We start from the raw sequence: 17,333 nt of genomic DNA, 5'->3' as shown, positions 1-17,333 counted from the left end.
ACTTTAACGTAAAGAGCGAGGTATTAGGAGGAGGTGAGCCCCTCAAATGGGTAATAATTTCTGTTTTTTTTAAGTTTTAATGCTGTTCCCTACTTCCAGCTGAAAGAACTTTTTCATATTTATTTTTTCATTGTGTTTTTAAATAATACTAGTAAATCCTGCGCTCCCTTCATGGAGATTTTCTTCCCCCATGACATATTATCGATGGAAAGTTCCCCCAGCATATCCCCCTCTTCTCAACCCCTCCCCCAACCAAAAAAATCCTCCTGAAAACGCCTTTACACTTCCCAATAACCATTACTATGTGTGAGCATTGGTCAAAGTTTGTAACTTGTTGCCCCTCCCATGGGGCCTTGGGGGAGTAAGTCGTCCCCAAAGAAATAGTTATATGGTTTTTCGACTACGCTGAATAAAATGGCTATCTCAGAATTTTGATCCGTTGACTTTGGTAAAATAATTTGCGTGGGAGGGGGCCTAGGTGCCCTCCAATCTTTTTGGTCACTTAAAAAGGGCACTAGAACTTTTCATTTCCGTTAGAATGAGCCCTCTTGCAACATTCTAGGACAACTGGGTCGATATGATCACCCCTGGGAAAAAAAACAAAAAAAAACAAATAAACACGCATCCGTGATCTGCCTTCTGGCAAAAAAATACAAAATTCCACATTTTTCTAAATAGGAGCTTGAAACTTCTACAGTAGGGTTCTCTGATACGTTGAATCTGATGGTGTGATTTTCGTTAGGATTCTATGACTTCTAGGGGGCGTTTCCCCCTATTTTCTAAAATAACGCAAACTTTCTCAGGCTCGTAACTTTTGATGGGTAAGACTAAACTTGATGAAACTTATATATTTAAAATCAGTATTAAAATGCGATTCTTTTGATGTAGGTATTGGTATCAATATTCCATTTTTTAGAGTTTTGGTTACTATTGAGCCGGGTCGCTCCTTCCTACAGTTCGTTACCACGAACTGTTTGATATTAAAGATGTAGACCAAAAATGTTTCTAGGATTCAAGAGGGATTAGATATCGATCTCTACCTCCCCCCCCTCCCCAAAACCTATTTTATAATTATCTCAAGACTGAATGAGAGTCAGGATTTGGAGGCATTTAAATACAAAATTTCAGATATCACCCTTCTTTGCTGCCTATAAAATGAATAAATGCCAACACTGTATAATAGCCGATTTGCACTGATACATCACTGCATGTAATTTTAATGAAAAAAAAACATTTTAGTTATATAAAGCCTTAAAATAAATGCAATTTTTTTACTATTAAACAGTTCGTGGTAACGAACTGTAGTAAAGAGCGATCCGGCTCAATAGTAACCAAAACTCCAAAAAGCTGAATTTTGATACCAATCGTTGCATCCAAAGAATGTCATTTTAATGCTGATTTAAATATATAAGTTTTATGAAGTTTAGTCTTACCCGTCAAAAGTTGCGAGCCTCAGAAAATTTGACCTATATTAGAAAATAGGAAGTACCAGCCCCCAAAAATTATAGAATCTTAACGAAAATCATATCATCAGATTCAGCGTATCAGAATACCCATCTATACAATTTCCAAGCTCCTATCTAGAAAAATGTGGAATTTTGTATTTTTTGCCAGAAGTCAAATCACGGATGCGTGTTTATTTGTTTGTTTTTTTCCCAGGGGTGATTGTATCGACCCAGTGGTCCTAGAATTTTGCGAGAGGGCTTATTCGAACGGAAATGAAATGTTCTAGTGCCCTTTCTAAGTGACCGAAAAAATTGGAGGGCACATTGGCCCCCTCTGACGCTCATCTTTTCCCAAAGTTGTCGGATCAAAATTCTGAGATAGCCATTTTGTTCAAGATAGTCGAAAAACCTTATAATTATGTTTTTGGGGACGACTTACTCACCCAAAGTCCCCATGGGAAGGGCTGCAAGCTACAAGCTTTGACCAGTGTTTGCATATAGTAATGGTTATTGGGAAGTGTAGAGACGTTTTCAGGGGGATTTTTGGTTGGGACGAGGGGCCGAGAAGAGGGGGTTATGTGGGGGAAGCTTTCCATGGAAGAATTTGTCACGGGAAAAAGATTTCCATGATGGGGGTGCAGTATTTTCTAGTATTATTTAAAAAAAAAATTAAAAAATAAATATGAAAAAGTTTTTCAACTGAAAGTGAGGAGTAGCATTATAACATAAAACGAACAGAAAATATTACGCGTAAAAGGGGTTCACCTCCTCCTAATACCTCATTCTTTACGCTAAAGTATTTTTAGTAATTTCAACTATTTATTCTACGGCCTTTGTAAATCAGGGGACAAAATTTGAGCTTTAGTGTATAAAGCGAAGTATTGATGATTAGGCGAACCCTTTCATTTGCGTAACAAAAACATACGAATATAGAAGTTTGTTACGTAAGCTAATTCGTAGGTTACGTATATCTTTTCTAATGAAAACGTTCGTAAAAAACTAAAAGTTCTAGTTGCCTTTTTAAGTACCCAAACAATTGGAGGGCAACTGGGCCTCCTTCCAATCCTTTCTTCTCAAAATCATTCGATCAAAACAAAACAAAAAAAGAAGTTTTTTTTAAACTGAAAGTAAGGAGCAACATTAAAACTTAAAACGAACAGAAATTATCCCGTTTGTGAAATGGGATGTTCCCTCTTCAATGCCCTTCTTTTTACGCTAAAGTTTTTACTGTTTTAAAAATTAGTTTTGAGAGAAAGAGTGAAACTTTAACGCAAAGAGCGAGGCTTATTTAAATGTAATTCATACCTTAAGACTTACGAATAAGGTTTTCACTTTTGCAAGACTCTAAGCATTTTTGTTGATTGATAATATTTGCGTTTTTTTGCGTAAGCCAACAATATAAAATATATCATAGGTCAAACGTTCCCTATAAGCTAGACGTAAATAGCGACGAAGACTTGCCTTCCCATCATAAATAAGTAGAACAAAAGGGAATTTTTTTTATATAATACAGTGGAACGCAACTTTAAATGAATATTTCGACCCTATATCTAAATAAAAAAAAAAAACAAATATAAAAGAACACACATTAAAATACCATCTTAAAAAACTAAAGTATTTTCAAAACAACCCTAGCATCATTACTTCAAGGAATTTTAACCAGGACAGGGTCATCAAGCCACTTGGAGAAAGATAATTCTTTCAAACAGAATTAAAAACATATACAAAGAAGCTCCAAATGTCAATCTTTCCTTTTGGCAGCCAGTCTAGAAGGTCCATCCGTAAAAAGTTGAGTGGAATTTTTTACTGTCTTTTATTAACATAATTACTTGAATCATTTTAGTTAGACTTGTATATAAGGTATTAAGTGAATGTTCCCCCTAATCCTCATTTAAAAAAACATTACTTTTTATTTTGACTCTAATTTCAATTGCCTCTCGAACAACCTGTTTTATGCCAAAATCATTGCTTATAAGAGAAGTTTCTTAAAAAGGATTTTATGGTTAGGATTATCTGAAGTTCTAGGGCTGTTTTGAAAATATTTCAATTTTAAAGATTATACCGTAATTTGAATTGATTAATATTCTTTTTTCTTCATTCGTTTTGCTGAGGACTACCTTTGGATATAGGGTCGAAATATCCATATAAAGTTTCGTTCCACTGTCTCATATAAAAAATTCTCCATTGTTCTACTTGTTGTTTCTGACTAAGAATCTTCAGAAAATCTGAATATTTGTTGGCAGTCTCGTGGTAGAATTTTTACATCAATTAAAATTCGCCAGTGATGCCAATTGGATGGGAAAATTGACGCCTAGAGTCTCAAAATTACTTTACCCCTTTGTATCTTCTTGAAAAAAAAACGAAATCTAGAAAAATTATAACTTTTTTTGTAAATTATCGTATAGGAGCTATACATTTCTGAAGGGAAGGGAGGTAATGGCTGTTTTTCCGTCTAAAATTCCCTTCACCAAGCAAAGATGGGTCTTTTAGTCCTGCCTATTAAAACTGATAACGATATACAAAGAGTATGAGTTGGCACCGCTTATTCACGAGCATAAAATTTCTAAATTGTGAGAGAAATATACATATTTTTTTCAGATACACTTTGTTCTACTTGTAGCAGACATTTCGTACAGCACACTGATGCACAGATAAATGTCACAAAAGCGGCGCTATCGTTACGTGAAATACAACTAATAACAGTAACAATCGTCAGCGCATTTATGTTCAATCTTTTTTTGGTGTTGGTTGAAAGAAATATTTAGAAAAGTGAAAATTAGAAATGAGTCACGATGGTGTTTTACATAAAGGCAGCTCTACATTTATGGGTTAGTATGTGAATCCAAAATGTAAAGAATAAGACTTAATCAGCGCTTACTAGGCGTTTCAAATAAAAATATCAGAAATAGATGCTACATTGGAGTTTTAGCTCACACCATATGAGCTCTGGCTCCTCCGACCTTGGTTCTTAGCGCTTGTTAAATATAGTTAGTTAAATCATTTTTAGTTAAATTTTTATATAAGGTAATAAGTGAAAATCCTCCCGAATCCTTATTTAATTTTATGCCTAAATCATTGCTTATAAGGGAAGTTTCTTCAAAAAGGATTTTATTGCTAGGATTATCTAAACTGCTAAGGCTTTTTTGAAAATAGTGATCAGTCAGCATGGTATTGTACATAGAGGCAGCTCTACATTTATGGGATAGTATCTGAATCCAAAACGTAAAGAAAGGGACTTCATCAGCGCTCACTAGGCGTTTCAATTAAAAATAAGAGAATTAGAACCTATATTGGAGTTTTGATCTAGATATTGGAATTGAAAAATTGAAACAATTAAATTAATCCTGGAGCTGATCCTTCCCCCTAATAACTTATATGACTAAAGTACAACCGGTTTGACCTATCTAGCTATAGTACGAATATTATTATAAAAATAATTAAGTTTTATTTTCATTTTCGATGATTTCTTTTCATGTTTTTCAATGAAAAAGTTCCTAGATTTCTATGATTTTTTGTTGTTCAGTTATTTCATTTCTTTCCTAATTGCGGATTTAGAGAAGTGTATTCATATCCTATTTTTTTGAAGAATTTAAAACAAGAAAACCTTATATTGAACCGATAGATTTTAGGAGGTAAAATAAGATAGATAGATTTGAGATAGATTTTAGGAGGGTTTTCCTTACCTGTCAGGGAAACCTGATAGGCTACCTGACCAAATTTGGCGGAAAAGGAACTTTTTTCGCACATTTTCGTAATTCTGCCATTATCTAAGCTTACCTATTTACTTGTTGATAAGGTTTTAAATTAGGTATATTTGTACGAACATTACTGTCGAACATATTAGGAAGTGCAATCGACCCCCTGTTTTTCGTTTTTTTTATTCAAACGAGAATGAATTGATCATCCAGATCGGTCATATTATGTCTCAAAATATATTTAGTATTGGACAAGACCCAAACTGTTCAAATTTCTTAGATTCCTGATAAATTGCTAAAAAGCGGAATTAGAAAAGACGGGACTATGTATTATTTCTCTCCCAAATCCTTCGAAATATTGAATTTTGTTGCAACCACAAAGTTTGAAATAGAACTATAATTTATAATTACTGACAAATAGTATAAGAGCAAATAGTGGAATAGATTTTGGCTCATGCTAAATTTTATGAACTCTCCAAACGATTTTTTTTTATCACTGTAATGTGTTAAAAGGCTGAATTCTTCAGAAATATTGAGTTCAAGTGCACGGGGAGAAAAAACCTAGAATATGTCAACAGTCTGTGCAAGAAAAGCGTGTTTTATTTTGAATTCTTACTTAAGGAGAGATTTTATTTTTATTTTTATACTGTCGTTAGTGTATCAAACCCCAAATCGAGCTAGCAGTTGAAAACTTGTGAAACGCCTATTTCACTGACTAGTTGACACCCATTGATTAGTTATCTCTCAAAACACTCTTTTTAAGAAACATGAGTTAATTAACAAGCTAAGAATACATACATTTTCACTATCCAATAATAGTTCTCCTTTTGAATGCGGATAAACAGCCAGGGCCTAATATATAGGCCTAAACAAGAACTGAATTTTTTGACATAACTCCGCCCAGAAAATACTCCGACCAAACAGAAATTAGCTAGTTAACAAAAGATTCATGTTATGGTGGGTTTGACATTTTTCCATCCTTTTATCTCTTGGGGTCTGTTCGACTTTAGCTGCAATAAAAAAAAAGAAAAAAAATCAAAGACGAGCAAAAATAAAATACAAAAATAATCCAAACTGAAAATCCGATTAATAAAAAACAACAGAAACTAAAATAAATTATCAGATAAAGATAACAGACACTGATACAGATGGATCAATATCAAACAGATCGAGGTAGCGAAATGTACTAAGGAGCGACCCGGCTAAACAGTAACCGAAACTCTAGAAAACCGAATTGTGATACCAATATATACATCAAAAGAATTGTATTTCTGGGCTAATTTCAAATATATAAGTTTTATCAAGTTTAATTATACCCATCAAAAGTTACGAGCCGGAGAAAATTTACCTTATTTTGAAAAATTAGGCGGAAACACCCCCTAAGAGTCATAAAACCTTAATAAAAATTAAATTAAAAAAAACAAGTTTTTTTAACTGAAAGTAAGGAGCGACATTAAAACTTAAAACGCACAGAAATTTCTTCGTATATGAAAGAGGCTGCTTCCTCATCAACGCCCCGCTCTTTACGCTAAAGTTTGACTCTTTCTCTCAATTTTTCTTTTTAAAACAGTAAAAAACGTTCGTAAACAAAATTAAAAGTTCTACTGGCCTTTTTAAGTAACCAAAAAATTGGAGGGCAAATAGACTCCCTCCCCCGCCCCTTTTCCTAAAAATCGTCAGATCAAAACTTTGAGAAAGGCATTTAGCAAAATAAAGTGAAACTAATCTGTAAATTTCGTTTTAATTATTCATGTACGGTGAACCAAAATAAAAAAATACATTAATTAAAAAACATTTAGTTTGTTTCTTTCTCAAAACTCTATTTTTTAAACAATAAAGAACTTTAACGTAAAGAGCGGAGTGTTGAGGTGGGAACAGTCCCTTTCATACACGGAATAATTTCTGTTTGTATTAAGTTTTAATGTTGCTCCTCACTTTCAGTTAAAAGAACTTATTTTTTTCTTGAATATATTGAAAGGAGAAGAAATAAAATGAATTATCAAGAGAAAATTCAACACCCAAGTCAACAAAATTACCACGAACAGAAATTAGGCTACATATTCCCTCCTCTAACTTTAAACTTTTTTAAAGCTGATTGCGTCATTTGGGTTTTATTTTAAAACTCTATGCGTTTGTAAAATTGTACTGTAGGCTAATAGCTCAAAACACTGACAATAAAATTAAATATAATCATTTTTAAATCAAGATGACAAGAAAAAACAAGAAAACAAAGAAATTGTTCAAAAAAAATGATACCAATTCTTTAAATTCCTAGGAATTCAAAATTCATGATCTTGTTTAATAGTATTTTTTGATATTGTATTTAAAAAATGTTAAAATATAATTGCTTTGTTTTTTTATAAAGCTCAAATGTTGTAATAGATAATAAAAGGTTCACAAACCGTTTTAGCTTAATGAATAAATAAAAAAAACAAGTTTTTTTAACTGAAAGTAAAGAGCGACATTAAATCTTAAAACGAACAGAAATTACTTCGTATATGAAAGGGACTGCTTCCTCATCAACGCCCCACTCTTTACGCTAAAGTTTGACTCTTCCAATCAACTCTTCTTTTTAAAACAGTAAAAAAAAGCTTTTTTAAAACAGAAAAAATTTTTTTTTTTAATTTCTGAATATTTTTGAATCAATTCATTTTAGATTTCGGCTCTCCGTGGAGGAATAATTAAAACAAAATTTGCATATTTATTTTTTTCGACTAAATGGCTTTCTCGTAGTTTTGATCGAATGATTTTGAGAAAAAAATAGCAGGGGAGGAAGCCTAGTTGCCTTCCTTAAAGGTTTGGTTACTTAAAAAGGCAAAAAGAATTTTCAATTTCTTACGAATGTTTTTATTAGTAAAAGATATACGTAACTTATAAATTAGCTTACGTAACGAACTTTTGCATTCTCATATTTTTATTACATATATGAGGGGGTTCGCCCCCTTGTCAGATCCTCGCTCTTTACACTAAAGCTTAAATTTTGTCCCAATTCATAAAGAATGACCCCTGAATCACAAAAGCCGTAGAATAAATATTTGAAATATTAAAAATATTTAGCGTAGAGATTGAGGTATTAGAAGGAGGTGAATCCCTGATATGCATAATAACTTTTTCTTATTTATTTTTCATTGTTTTTCAATAATTCTCGAAAATCTTGCACTCCCTTCATTTTTCTTCCCCCATGACAAATTCCTCGATGGAAAGTTCCCCAAACATATTCCCCTATTCTCAGCCCCTCCCCCCTACCAAACATCCCCCTGAAAACGTCTGCAGACTTCCCAATAACCATTATTATATGTAAACACTGGTCAAAGTTTGTAACTTGTAGCCCCACCCAAGGGGACTGTGGGGGATTAAGTCATCCCAAAAGACATAGCTATAAGGTTTTTCGACTACACTGAATAAAATGGCTATCGCAGAATTTTGATCCATTGACTTTGGGAAAATAATTAGCGTGGGAAGGGGCCTATGTACTCTCCAATTTTTTGGCCACTTAAAAACGGCACTAGCACTTTTTATTTCTGTTAGAATGAGCTCTCTTGCAACATTCTAGGACCACTGGGTTGATAGAATCACCCCTGAAAAAAAAAAAAAACAAACAAATAAACACCCATCTGTGATCTGCCTTCTTGCGAAAAATTACAAAATTCAAAATTACAAGAAACTTACATTTTTGTAGATAGGAGCTTGAAACTTGTACAATAGGATTCTGTTATAAGCTGAATCTGATGGTGGGATTTTTGATAAGATTCTATGACTTTTTGGGGTGTTTCCCCCTATTTTTTAAAATAAGGCAAATTTTCTCAGGCTCGTAACTTTTGATAGGTAAGACTAAACTTGAGGAAATTATATATATTGAAATGCAGTATTAAAATGCGATTATTTTGGTATAGCTATTGGTATCGAAATTCCATTTTTTAGAGTTTTGGTTACTATTGAGCCGGTTCGCTCCTTACTACAGTCGTTACCACGGACTGATTGATATTAGCGGTCTCCTAGACATGATTGATATGACCTATATTAGTCGGGATGCAAGTATTATCTTTTGAACAAGCTAAACAGTTCCCTTAGCCTTCTCCGAAAGTTTAGCTTAATATTTTAAAATGTTTGAAGGATATTGTAGATGCTCCGTTTTGACAATCTTGATATGCATACTGTCCACTCAATTAGTTCAAAGTCAACGTCAGAATTCCCTAAAGTTTCAATTGAATACCGTTGGTCACTCCTCTGGTGCTGTGGATAGGTTCTTTTAATAATAAGGATGTAAGTAGTGGCTTTTGATTGAGTTGAATATCCCCTTTAACATTTCAACAAAGTTTCATCTTCTAGCCAATAGGAGCTCCCGAGATATTACAGATACATCCTTTTGAACAACTGTATATTCATGTTGTGTTTTAGTTTATTTTCTAATAGTTAATCAAAAGAATCGACTTTTTATGCTGATTTTAAATCTATAAGTTTCTTCAAATTTAGTCTTACCCATCAAAAGTTACGAGCCTAAAAAAATTTGTGTTATTTTAGAAAATAGGGCGAAACACCCTTTGAAGGCCACATAATCTTAACAAATATCTCACCACTAGATTCAGCGTATCAGAAAACCCTACTGTTGAAGTTTCAATTTCTCATCTACAAAAATGTGAAATTTTGTATTTTTTGCCAGAAGAAATCACGGATACGTTTTTTTTTTTTTTGAACGATGATTTTATCGACCCAGTGGTCCTAGAATGTCGTGAGAGGGCTTATTCTAACGGAAAGTAAAACTTCCAGTGTCATTTATAAGTGACCTTAGAAATTAAAGGTCACCAAGGACTCCTCCCGGGCTCATTTTTTCCCAAAGTCACCGGATCTAAATTTGGAGAGAGCCAATTTGTTCAGCAAGGTCGAAAAACCTATTATTAGTTTTTCTGGACGACTTAATCCCCAGAGTCTCAGGGAGTGGGGCTGCATGTTACAAAGTTTGACCATTGTTTGGTAATTGGGATATGTACATGCATTTTCAGGGAGACTTTTTCGCGTTGAGGAGGGGGGCGGTTTGGGGGGGGGGGGTTGTGTGTGAGATGGAGAAATATATCAGGAGGGGAGAGAATTTCCATGAAGGGGCCGGAGGATTTTCTTGCATTATATAACAAAAATGAGGAAATATATAAAATAAAAGTTTTTTCAGCTGATAGTAAGGAGCAACATCAAAACATAAAACGAACAGAAACTGTTACGTATATGAGGGGACTTATCTTCTCTACAATACCTCGCTCTTTACGCTGAAGTATTTTTAGTAATTACAACAATTTAGTCTATGGCCTTTGTTATTCAGGGGTCATTATCAGAAAATTGGGACAAAATTCAAGCTTTAATGCAAAGAGCGTGGTATCGACAAGAGGGAGAACCCCCTCATTTACGTAATAAAAATATAAAAATATAGAAGTTCGTCACGTAAGTTAATGCGTAACTTACGTATATTTATTACTAATACTAACGTTGTTTTAAAAAAAGGAAAGTTCCAGTTACCTTTTTCAGTAACCAAAATTGGAGGGCAATTAGGCCTCATCCCCCACTCCTTTTTTATCAGAATCATCCAGTCAGAGCTGTGGGAAAGTCATTTAGCCAAAAAAAATATGCAGATATCGTTTTAATTATTCATATCCGTTGAACCAAACTCAAAATATTCATTAATTCAAAAACGTTCAGAAATTAAATAAAAAAACTAATTTTTTAACTCTTTCTCAAACTCTACTTTTTAAAACAATAAAAAACTTTAGCGTAAGGAGTGAGGCGTTAAGGAGGGTACAACCTCTTTCATATACGGAATAATTTCCGTTTGTTTTAAATTTTAATATCACTGCTTACTTGCAGTTAAAAAATTGTTTTTTTATTTAATTAAAATCAAAAACGAACAATAATCAGAGGCAACGTTATACCGTTGCCTGTATTAACCCTAAGGTTTTAATGTTTTATTATTATTATTTTTTTCCAAGAGGTACTTCATATAAAAGGAGTGGTCGTAGAAACTTTGGAGTGGGCTTATTCGATTGGAAATTATCGGTTCTTATGCTTATTTTAAGAGCAAAAGATATTTCAGAAACCAAATCCCCTAAATGCCTTCTTTTCCCCAAATACACCCGGTCAAAATTTTGAGATAGTTATTTTGTCCAAAATGATCAAAAGATCATGTGACAATGCCTCCAGGATCAGCAAAACCCCCCAAATCTTGGGGGCTGAGGTCTGTAGGTTAAGCTCCGGTAAGATATAAGGTTTTTATGGAATTGGTGTTCATATAAACTTTAAAGGAGGCTAACCTGACTGAAAATAAGTTACGGTAATTGCCCACTTCTAACATATACAAAATATTCTTAGAATTATGGTCTTATAAACTTTAGGGAAAGCTTATTTGACTGGAAATGGAAAGAGTTGTAACTCCCCTCCTTGTATACTTTTCTCCCATATGGATTGCATCAAAACTTTGAGAAAGCCGTTTCGTTTAAAATAGTCCAAAGTTCAAATATATATTTATTCCAAGGATGATGTCACCTCCAACCCCTTAGTAATGGGCTATAATTTATGCCAATTCCCTATTGTTACCATATAAGTTTTTATGGAAGGGGCGATTATATAAACTTTGGTGGAGGCTCATATGATTGGAAATTGAAAGCTTTAGTTCTCTATTCAAGAGTCACCAAAAAGTACGGTTCGTTCTAGCCATGTAGCAAACTACACGGGCCCGGTGGTCTAGATCACCTTGACTTTATTCGGAAAGCAGGTAGTGTGCCATAATTTAAAAGCCGGTTAAAGAAGCATTGCTGATAGTTGGTGAGCGTGGGATAGGATTACGAGAGAGAACAATTTAAACATTTTTGGGCTTTTTTAATTTTTAATTTTTTTATTTATTATTCTGTAATTATTATCAATATTTCTTTTTTATTGTTTGCTTTTTGTTTTTATTTCAGTGAAGATTTAGTTAGTCGTATAATTTAATAGTTGTCTAATGGTTGCGTTTTTTCAAGCATGTTTGTGCTTTGTTTGTAACCGGTCATCAAGCCGGCGTAAAATATATTTAATAAAGATGTTGAATGAAACAAATGAAATTACGGTTTAAGATTATGAACTGTTTGAAAAATTTATTGGGTTAATGCCCTATTTTTTAATTAATCATATAGCAAACTAGAGTTACATTTTAGTCAGTTTTAGAAGAACTATTCTTGCGATTAAAGCGTAGTATTTTTGATTCCAGTTGAATTGTACACTATTTTGGAAAAATTTTCTTTCTTGGGATGGTGTTGGTTTCTTTACGACGACGTGTACGCAAAGAACTGAAATACCCTTACAGGCTTCTTATTTCCTTTGATATATTTGCATAATTGGTTATTCAGCGCAAGCAGCATATGTAAGGCAAATCCTTTTTTTAAACGTTTTTGAGTCTCGTTACAAAAATAACGTTCATCGCAAAAGTAACAATTAGTCCTACAGAATGATCTGCGTTATTAATTGTAAAAGATTAAATTCAGAAAGAAATATACTTTAACCATTAGTACAGCAAGATCAGGATCGCATCTTCAAAGATTTTTACCTGCAGAAACTCACAAAAAATGTATTTAAAAAAGGCGATTGTAATAGTTAGAAGACAATTTTTTTTACTTAAATTTTTGTGTGTTCATTTTTCAGACAAGTAGGTTCAACTCATTTCAAAGTGAAAATATATTTCCTTATTTTTCTTTTTAAACTAAAAATTCCATTAGCATCTGCCTTTTTCTGCTATAAATTGAATAATTGAATTGATTTTATAATTAACGTCATATAGTCCAACTTAAAATGATATTCAAGAAAGCTGAAACTATTGTTGAAGTCCAAACTATGTTGATTAATATAACTCATTTACAGTGAAAATTAAATTTTGACTACTAAAAAGTGCATAATTTATAATAATTAGCTGGAATTCAAGCAGCATGTCATAATTTCAACAGAAGGATTGGATTTTTTTTCTAGTTTGAAGTTCAGCCACACTTTTCGTTGAAATCAATTTTTTTTTAAGTTTACTCTGATACTTTTTCCTATGATGTTGTCATCTTGGTGCTGGTTTTGATACTTTAATGTTGAAAAAGAAACTTGATTTACCCGTCTTTAGTTCCATGTCCTCTAAATCCTCTTTGAATTTCAGCGATGCCAACAAAACTGAATAATCTTCATTTCTAAAAATAGAAATAGGTCGTTCCCAAAGTTAAAAGCTCAAAAGAGTAATGAATACAATATTGGTAAGAAAAAAGTCAAACAATGAATAAGAATAACTCATTAACGGATTTTCCACCAAGATTATCATTATGGACTAGTTTATTTTCCAACTTCTTTTCCAAGAACATTGATAAAAGAAATACAAAACCCATATCAATATGTCAAAAGTTCTGTAACTTAAACTTTTTTTCAAATCAAAGAGTTAGAAGTAACGAACTGTAAGTAAGGAGCGACTTGACTGAATAGCAACCAAAACTAAAACAACGGAATATCGATTGCAATAGATATACAAAAGTAATTGGCTTGTTGTGCTGATTGTAAATATATAAGATTACCTATCAAAAGCTACGAGCCTGAGAAAGATGGCCTGTTTTTCATCAGATTACAGATTAAAAATCATACATCATCAGATTAAGCGTATTTAACAACCCTATCGCAGAAATTTCAAGCTTTCATCTGCAGAAACTTGGAATTTTATATTTCTTTTTTTTTGCCAGAAGAAAGATCACAAGGCGCGTGTTTATTTGTTTTTTTGTTTTCCCCAAGGGTGATCACATCGAACCAACAGTCCTTGAGTGTTGGAAAAGGGATTCATTAAATGAAAATGAAAAGTTTAACGCTCTTTTAAAGTGACCAAATAGATTGGGGGCTATAAACCCCCCTCCCACCAACATTTTTCCTGAAAGTCGTCAAAATCAAAATTTTGAGGTGGCAATTTTGTTCAACATAGTTGAAAGGCTCAATAATTATGCTTTTGGAGCTATTATGACGCCCCAAATCACCTGAGGAAAGGTCTTTAATTTCTAAAACTTGTCCATTGCTTACGTATAGTATTTCTTATTGGGGAGTATGCATTCATTTTCTGGGGGGAGATTTATGGCTGGGAGAATTTTCAATGGGGAGAATTTTTCATGGGAGCTAAGTTTCTGGAGACTGAACCTTCCAGGGGAAATTTTACGCAGGTGGAATTTGCCAAAACGATTTTTATTAGTTTTACTTTCTCTTCGATGACTCAGTTTTACATTTGAAGATAAAAAAAGAATTTTTGGGGAGAAATTTCTATAAGCTGGAGCTATCTAGAGTATCTTTTCTGGGGGGACAGTGATTTTTCACAGGAGAAATTCTCCTTGGAGAATTTTCCATGAAATAAATTCTCCAGAATGAACTTTCTGCGTTAACATTCTTCCAGGGGGTGGGTGGGGTATTTGTGGTTTCCACGGAGGATGGAATTTCTGGTAATATTTTAAAAAATCTTTTCAAATGAAAGTGCGCCAAGAACACTTTTTCCCCCGGAACGTCAGCAAGAAATTTTCTTGGGGGGAATTTTTGGCTAAAATGGATCTGTCTGGGAGGTACTTTCATGGAGGGAAGGGGGGTGATTTGCTTGGGAATAACTTTCCATGGGGGGCTTTTCCATGGAGAGAAAGAATTTTCCATTGAGAAAGACCCTTGATTTACTGGGATTATTTAAAAACCGTTAGGAACTAAATTTAATAAAAACCAGTTTTTCCAACTGACAGTGAGGAGTAAGATCAAAACTTATAAAGAAAAAAAAAATACATATATGAATGGGACCTCTTCCTACTCAATACCTCACTCTTTAAGCTAAAGTTTGACTTATCGTCCATATTTCAAAGAACGAATTCTGAAACACAAGAGCCGTTTAATTAGAATCATAAACTTTTTTAATGTTATAAAACAAACTTTAACGTAAAGAGCGAGGTATTGAGGAGGGGTAGCCCCCTCCCCCCTCATATACGTTATAACTTCTGATAGTTTTATGGTTTGATGTTACTCTTTATTTCAAGTGGAAAAAACAGTTTTTGTTTTATTTTCATGAAAAGAACCCGAAGTTACTCTAGTCTCAATTAACACCTTCCTATCCTAGACACTCTTGTAGCTAGAAAAAAATATCAAACCGAGATTTCAAGGGGGCTAATATAGTAGTTAAGCTGATCATAAAATCTCAAAATATAACTTCTAGGTGTAGTAGATTATATACATATATATATATATAATATATATATATATATATATATATATATATATATAATATATATATATATATATATATATATATATATATCTATATATATAAAAATAAGTTGTCTGTCTGTCTGTGGATGGATCAGGTGACGTCACCTGAAAAAACTGGATCAGGTGACGTCAAAACTGAAAAAATAAAAAAAGGCAAAAACTACAAAAAAAACTAAAAACTAATAAAAAAAAATAAAAAAGCTAAAAAACTAAAAAAACTAAAAAAAGGCAAAAACTACAAAAAAAAACTAAAAACTAATAAAAAAGCTAAAAAACTAAAAAAACTAAAAAAGGCAAAAACTAAGAAAAAAACTAAAAACTAATAAAAAAATAAAAAATCTAAAAAACTAAAAAAACTAAAAAAAGGTAAAAAACTAAAAAAACTAAAACTAAAAAAAACTAAAAAAAAGGAAAAAACTGAAAAATAAGCTAAAATAAAGGTAAAAACCAATAAAAAACTAAAAAAAAAACTGAAAAAACTAAAAAAAGGCAAAAACTACAAAAAAACTAAAACTAATAAAAAAAGTAAAAGAGCTAAAAAACTAAAAAAACTAAAAAAACTAAAAAAAGGTAAAAAACCTAAAATAAATAAAAAATAAAAAAAAATAAAAAAAAGGAAAAAACTGAAAAATAAGCTAAAATAAAGGTAAAAACCAATAAAAAACTAAAAAGAAAAAAAGGAAAAAACTAAAAAAAAATTTCATCTAAAAAAACTAAAAAAACTAAAAAAGGTAAAAACTAAAAGAACTAAAAAAGAAAAAAATAAATGACGACACTCAAAGAGAAAGCGACCAGGACAAAAGAATGTTCGATTAGCAATCAACAAAGCACCGGGACAAAAAAAAAAAACAACTAACAAAACTAAAAAGAAGGTAAAAACTACAAAAAAACTAAAAAGAAAAAAAACTAAAAAAAGGCAAAAACTACAAAAAAAACTAAAAACTAATAAAAAAGCTATAAAACTAAAAAAAACAAAAAAAAAGGCAAAAACTACAAAAAAAACTAAAACTAATAAAAAAATAAAAAGCTAAAAAACTAAAAAAATAAAAAAACTAAAAAAAGGTAAAAAACTAAAAAAACTAAAAACTAAAAAAAACTAAAAAAAGGAAAAAACTGAAAAATAAGCTAAAATAAAGATAAAAACCAATAAAAAACTAAAAAAAAACTGAAAAACTAAAAAAAGGCAAAAACTACAAAAAAACTAAAAACTAATAAAAAAAGTAAAAAAGCTAAAAAACTAAAAAAAATAAAAAAACTAAAAAAAGGTAAAAAACTAAAAAAAATAAAAAATAAAAAAAAACTAAAAAAGGAAAAAACTGAAAAATAAGCTAAAATAAAGGTAAAAACCAATAAAAACTAAAAAGAAAAAAAGGAAAAACTAAAAAAAATTTTCATCTAAAAAACTAAAAAAAACTAAAAAAGGTAAAAACTAAAAGAACTAAAAAAGAAAAAAATAAATGACGACACTCAAAGAGAAAGCGATCAGGACAAAAGGAATGTTCGATTAGCAATCAACAAAGCACCGGGACACAGGGAGTATAAATGACGACCAGGACATAAGTAAAAAAAAAATAACAAAACTAAAAAGAAGGTAATAACTACAAAAAAACTAAAAAGAAAAAAAAAACTAAAAACTGATAAAAAACTAAAAAATCTAAAAATCTAAATAAACTAAAAACGAAAAAAAAGGAAAAAATAAAGGAGAAAAACAAAACTAAAAAACGAATGTGTATACAGACCGGGACACCGGGATACAAATGACGACCGGGACACAGGGAATATAAATGAAGACCGGGACACAGGGACACAACTACAACGGGGACACCGGGGGAAACAGGGGGATATAAATGACGACCGGGACACGGGACAGGGAATGGTCGATTAGCAATCACCATCAACAAAGCTCAAGGGCAATCATTAGAATCATGAGGTATAG

General features: G+C 32.0%; 1 long non-coding RNA gene across 1 annotated transcript in view; it reads right to left on the bottom strand.

Moving 5' to 3' along the window:
- Nucleotides 1-13,322, bottom strand: part of LOC136036609 (uncharacterized) — a 39,324-nt gene extending 26,002 nt beyond the window's left edge. The window contains exons 1-2 of the long non-coding RNA XR_010619751.1: nt 13,247-13,322; nt 5,939-6,150 (exon numbers count right to left, since the gene is read on the bottom strand). This is a non-coding gene — a long non-coding RNA (uncharacterized LOC136036609). The remainder of the gene's footprint in view (nt 1-5,938; nt 6,151-13,246) is intronic.
- Nucleotides 13,323-17,333: the final 4,011 nt, after the last annotated feature.

Source organism: Artemia franciscana, chromosome 15 (assembly GCF_032884065.1).
Source record: "Artemia franciscana chromosome 15, ASM3288406v1, whole genome shotgun sequence".
NCBI lineage: Eukaryota > Metazoa > Arthropoda > Branchiopoda > Anostraca > Artemiidae > Artemia > Artemia franciscana.
Note: the sequence above shows the minus strand (reverse complement) of the source record. Positions and strands in the feature narration are given on the sequence as shown.